This window comes from Rhincodon typus, chromosome 21 (genome assembly GCF_021869965.1).
Source record: "Rhincodon typus isolate 14 chromosome 21, sRhiTyp1.1, whole genome shotgun sequence".
Classification (NCBI taxonomy): domain Eukaryota; kingdom Metazoa; phylum Chordata; class Chondrichthyes; order Orectolobiformes; family Rhincodontidae; genus Rhincodon; species Rhincodon typus.
This window is the reverse complement of record NC_063352.1, coordinates 3,603,854-3,610,219: the sequence shown is the minus strand read 5'-3', so window position 1 is coordinate 3,610,219 and position 6,366 is coordinate 3,603,854. Positions and strand designations below refer to the sequence as shown.

At 42.6% G+C, this 6,366-nt stretch overlaps 1 protein-coding gene across 1 annotated transcript in view; it reads right to left on the bottom strand.

Moving 5' to 3' along the window:
- The window catches only part of LOC109916081 (myosin-11-like), a 139,653-nt gene that overhangs the window by 132,124 nt on the left and 1,163 nt on the right, over positions 1-6,366 (bottom strand). The window lies entirely within an intron of this gene.

Below are 6,366 nucleotides of genomic sequence, written 5' to 3'. Positions count from 1 at the left end.
TTCTGAAGAAGGGTCTAGGCCCGAAACGTCAGCCTTCCTGCTCCTCTGATGCTGCTTGGCCTGCTGTGTTCATCCAGCTCTATACCTTGTTGTATCAGGGATGGTATTACACACCTCTGGAACAGGTCAGACTAGAACCCAGACCTCCTGACTCAGCGGTAAGGAAACTACCACTGTGCCACAAGAGCCCTTCCTGGCTGTGTGATCCTGTCAGCCTGTAGGTTGGTATAGTGGGATGGGTTTCAGGAAGGTCAGAGGAGAGGTGGTAGCAGGGCTGGGTGTGGGGAGGGTTTAGGTGGGGGTGGAGGAGTCAGGGGGGATGTTGGGGGTGGGAGGAGGTTAGGGTGATGGATGGGGTGGAGGGGAGGTTGGGAGAGGGGAGGCTGGGTGGTGAGAGGAGGTTGGGTAGTGGAGGGGGTGGGAAGAGGTTGGGGTGATGGAGGGGGCTCCTGACCCTCCTACCTGTCTCAAGTTTGGTTTGAAATAAATTTCCATTAAGGGGACACTTTGATGTCAGAGACCCTTCCTGTTCAATGTCTCCAAAAGCTCCCTCCTGAGGCTGGAAATGGGAATGACACTCAGAGCTAGATGTGGCCATTCTGGGTCGACCCACCTCCCCCTCAACCAAGGGGTGAATGTGGAGTTCCCCTCCCCCCTCCCCTCCCCTCCCCTCCCCTCAGAATGGAGCAGGTATATAATCACTCCTGCCCACTACTTCCCAATGGATCCAGAGTCTGATCCCAATTTGGCAGGATTCCGGGACAGGAGTAGGTCAGTTTAATTGCTCAGCTGTCTTCAACATAAACTCTGGTCCTTTTCTTAATCAAAATTAACAAACAAAAAAAAAATTTGTAAGAGAATCACAGAAGTGTTAAAAGGTAAAGATAAAGTCGCTATAGTCATACTGGACCATGGAGCTGCTCTCTCATTAGGGAGAGATGACTGGCGGTGAGTTTAACCTGAGAGTCACCACACCTCAGATGAGGGGAAGAGGTTGAGAAGGGATCCCTCATGGTAACCTCAGCTAGTGTGTTACAGCCATTAGACCCATCATGCCTGTACCAGCTCTTCAAACAAGTATCATTACCTTCCGCAACGGTGCCACTGAGGCTGGGTGTCTGTGTCTGTGTGGCGCGGACTGGTTCCTTTTGCTTTACTGTACTGTTGCTGCCCTGAGCCTCGCATTTAATAAGAGGTGACCATTAGGACTATGACAGTCAGCAGAATTCACTCCTCACAATTCAACAGAGAAGAAACAAACATTGTTTTTCAACAGTAAATGGTGGGCCACTCAGAAAAGTTTGGCCTTCCTGGCTATTGCCCTGTGCTAATGGGCAGTGTTGCCTGTTGACCAGTGCCAAACCTCAACAAACAGGCCCTGGGAGCTTTGTTCACACTGAGGCATTCAGCAGTAAAGTTTAACCCATTGTGAGTTGATGCTGTAAGAGGCTCTGTCACTACCCCATTGAGATCTTTGTGGGCGAGGGCCAGTGCTTAGGCCGATAAATTGCGTAACCAAATGTTTGCACCTCTTCCTCAGCTGAACTTGCGGGCTAATCTTACAGGAAGGGAGATCGATGCTGGTCATGTTTAGTTTTATGGACAGCGCAGTGGATTATTTATAGTTAAAGTCACCGAATCTCATTGGCAATGCTGTCTTTAGAAACACAAGTCATGATGGATTCACAATGACAGGGTTATTTTTACTCTCATTATCACTTACACAGCATCCACTCCTCAAAAAAATCTAAACTTTTAAAGGAAATTCTACATGAATATACAAATGCTATTTGGACTCCTTTCTAATTCACATTAGAAACTCATTTAGAGAGAATGAACAGGGCTTTTGCAATAAATACCCAAATTCTCTAACCATGACCAGTGCTGACATCAGGATTTTGAGATTGTTTTAAAACTTGGCACTACATTTCTGACAAATGCCTTTTTATGGAATTCATTAAGCACTCAAAGAATTGGACAAACTGCTTGCTAAGTAGAGAGAATGCATAGTTGTTGCATAATCGATGAACTGTGCTTCTCAAAGGAAGTCCTGGAATTAGACTTCGACCAAGCTCCTGAAAACAAAATTAAACTTCTTGTGAGGATTGTGAGCTCAGGTTGAAGATGCTCCCCATGATTACTTCACATGAAAAGCTCTGTATTCAATTCCCCAGGTGCCTGCCATTGGGCCTACATTCACACTTCCACTGCCTTTTCATTCAAATTGGAAAGGAAAAGGCTCTCCATTAGGCATTGATGATTAATCACAGCCACCCCAACCCCAAACCAAAATGTACAGAACAGGCAAATGAAATCTTGCATTCTTGTAGGATTAACAATTGAAACAGGCCAATTTTCCCTGAACTACAGCATAATGATATCTACATTTTATAGCTGATAACCACAAATATGCAAAAAATGAGAAACAACATGATTATTTTTAATGCCCTGTACTTCTTCTGCAAGGTGGTGAGCAGCAATGGCCTGCAGATTAATTTTCAATTTCTGGAGACTCCTATTCAATCCTAGACAGATTACCTTCCTTAACACTCGTTTCTTTTTTATCATGTAGCTTGCTGATGCACAGTGAAATGCAGTTTAAGGACAGACTGATTGAGGTGAAAACACAGTCAAGAATAGTCTTTGGGCTTAGACTTCAAAGTAATGCTATTTGTTATACACTAAGTACTGCAATATGTGGCAATCATAGATATACAAGCTGTGATGACAGTCACATTGGGTAAAGACTCAGTGGTGTTTTTCATATATGCATGTCCATATGCTCTCAGGTTTCTCCTAAGCTCAAATCTATTGTAGTTTGTTCAAACCCTACCATTACAACTCTGTGACATCATTGCAAGGTTGCTCCAGGGTCCAGAAGCTCTTACACAACAGTTTCTATATCAAATTCTGTCCATTTGCTCCCTTTTCTCCCTGTTTCTTGCCTTTAGGTTTTTATTTTCTCATTTCTTACTGTTCTTTTGCTTCATTTTGTTCAGCCATGTTTGAGATATGGGGAGTAGGCTGTTTAGGATGGAGATGAGAAGTTTTTCCACCCAGAGAGTGCGGAGCCTGTGGAATTCTCTGCCACTGAAAGTGGTTGAGGCCAAAACAATGAATATTTTCAAGAAAGAGTTATAGTTCTTAGGGCTAAAGGGATCAAAGGATATGGGGAGAAAGTGGGAACAGGGGCATGAGATGGATCGTCAGCTGTGATCATATTGGATGGTGGGGTGGGCTCGAAGGGCTGAATGGCCTACTCCTGCTCTTATTTTTCTGTGTTTCTATCTTTCATATCATGTGTTGCACAATTGTTATGATGATCTCCTTCTGATTAATAGGGCGCTGCCTGAGCAGAGCCCAACACCCATCAGTTTTTAAGCAATGGGGAAAGATCCCAACCTCCACTTTCTGACTCTAGCTGAGATTGAGATTTTTTTTTTCTTTATTCATTCATGGGGGATGAGGGTGTCACTGGCTAGGCAGCATTTATTGCCCATCCCTAATGGCCCAGAGTGCAGTTAAGAGTCAATCACATTGCTGTGGGTCTGGACTCACATGTAGGCCAGACCAGGTAAGGATGGCAGTTTCCTTCCCTAAAGGATATTAGTGAACCAGATGGGTTTCAGACACAGAATTTATAAGTAAAAGATCAAAGGTTCACACCATTGAGGATGTACTAAACAAACCTAAGATGCTGTTAGATCTTTAATCAGTTAGGAGGTTTTAATTGATTAAAATGTTTGTTTAGTACATCCTCATCAATGGTATGACCCTTTGATCTTTTACTTATAAATTCTGTGTCTGATACTACCTCTCTCACTAACACCTGAAGAAGGACTGAGGCTCCGAAAGCTTGTGTTTTCAAATAAACCTGTTGGACTACAACCTGGTGTTGTGTGATTTCTGACCTTTTCCACCCCAGTCCAACACAGGCATCTCCACATCACACACTGTGGTCAAGCTTTGACAGCACCCAATGACACAGGATGTTAATGTTATCTGTTATTACATTACTGCTCTGATAGCTGGCATTGGAGCACAGTTAGATTGCAATCTGACTCCCCATATTTGCCTGATGAGAAAGCACTGAGAGAGCAGTGAAATTCTTTTCAATGATCTGGATTTGAGCTTGGGTTGTGAAAGAGAATATTCTACAATCATACCATTTTATTATCCTTTTCCAAAATATCAAGAGTATTAAATTAAATATGTCATATCGAACTAATTAATATCACTTGCTGTATCAGCAATATGAATGGTTTTAGACAAGGTACATTAACTATTATTTCAATGTGACAAAGCACATACCTCAGAGATAATTGCAATATTTATTTAAGATACTGTCTCTTTTAACAAGTGATTGCTGATTTAATAGAGATGACTCAATTTATTAACATTCCAAAGATAATGTACATAAAGTAACTGTTAGACTATTCCAAATGTAATTACATGATGCTGCTGCTTAACTGAAACCTCAGAATTTAGAAAATATCACTAACAATGTCTGTTTAAAATTATATGGAGTCAAGGAGTCATAGAGCTGTACAGCACAGAAACAGACCCTTTGGTCTAACTTGTCTATGCCAACCAGATATCCTAAATAAATCTAGTCCCATTTGCCAGCATTTGGCCTGTATCCCTCCAAATCCTTCCTATTCATGTACACATCCAGATGCCTTTTAAATGCTGTAATTGTACCAGCCTCCACCCACTTCCTCTGGCAGCTCGTTCTACACACTCACCACCCTCTATGTGAAAAAGTTGCTCCTTAGGTCCCTTTCAAATCTTCCCCGTCTTACTTAAACCTATGCCCTCTACTTTTGGACTCCCCTACGCTGGGGTAAAGACCTTGACTATTCATCCTATCCACCCTCCTCATGATTTTATAAACATTCATAAGGTCACCCCTCCGCCTCTCTCACTCCAGGGAAAATAGCCCTAGCCAATTCAGCCCCTCCCTATAGCTCACACCCTCCAACCCTGGCAACATCCTTGTACATAAATCTTTTCTGAATCCTTTCATGTTCCACAACATCCTTCCTATAACTGGGAGTCCAGAATTGAATGCAGTATTCCAAAAGTGGTCTAACCAATGTCCTGTACAGCCGCATCATGACCTCCAAACTTTTATACTCAATGCACTGATAAAGGCAAGTGTACCAAATGCCTTCTTCACTTTCCTGCCTACCTGCGATTCCACTTTCAAGGAACTATGAACTTGCCGGATCCTTGAAAGATATTGGTGAAGTATTTAATCGGATGAAAAGTCTTAAGCAGTAATGTTAACTCTGTTTCTGTCTCAGAAACAGACAGTCCCTGCCAGATCTAGACCAGAAGATCACAAGGAATAGGAACAGGAGTAGGCTATTCAGCGCCTCGAGCCTGCTCTGTCATTAAATAGGATTATGGCTGATCTAACATTCAGGCCCATTTTCTTGCATTTTCCCCTGCTTAGCATTTCCAGCAGTTCCTGATTTTCTTTCATGTTTCATGCACCTGCAGTATTTTTTTTTGTTCTCATTCATTGGAACAGTTTGTACCTTCACCCATTGAAGGTTCATGTTGATTCCTTTCAATTCCTGGTCATTTTTCTGTGATATTCACAATGTTAATCTAGTTACTCATAAAGTTTGTTGTTTTGTAGTAAGCTTGAAAAAATGTATATGCAACATATATCGAACCTATAGTTAGTAACGCTCCACAATGAGACTGATGTTGTACCAAATTCCTGGGAAATGGGATGAAGGAAATCCGGCGAAATATGGGAGAACAGAGTCGACAGATGTAGGTGGGATTATCCAGGAGAGGGGAAGCATCATCACATCCTTGTTGGGATGAATAGTTTGTTTGCATTTCTCTGCAGCAGCTGATAAGGTTACTCATGGTAAACAAACCAATTCACAACTGAAACAAAGCTCAAAATTTAAGCAGGATAGTTAACTCCTCTAACACCTTGCCTCTACACCCTGTGCCTTTACCTCCATCACTGCATCTGAGATATCCTGGATTTTTCCATCTCCACTGATCTCCCTCATTACCGACCAGCACTTCCTCTCTGATCACTTAACCCTTTATCATCTCTCTCACTCTATCTTCCAATCTTTCCTACTTCACCTTGCTCATGAGGAACAAAGCTGCACATAATCCCTCCTATCACTTGGAAACACAGCTGGCTTTGTAATTCCAGCTCCTAAATATCACCAAGGTTTTGAAACATTGACATCTATGGCCCTCTGGTGTTCCCACCACTGCTGAAATCCTTCTCTGTCTTTGCCCTCCATAAACGACTAATGATTGAAAACTCTGCTGCTTGCCTCATTCATCACTCAATCTCATTCACCTCGCTGAGTCACCATTCGGTCT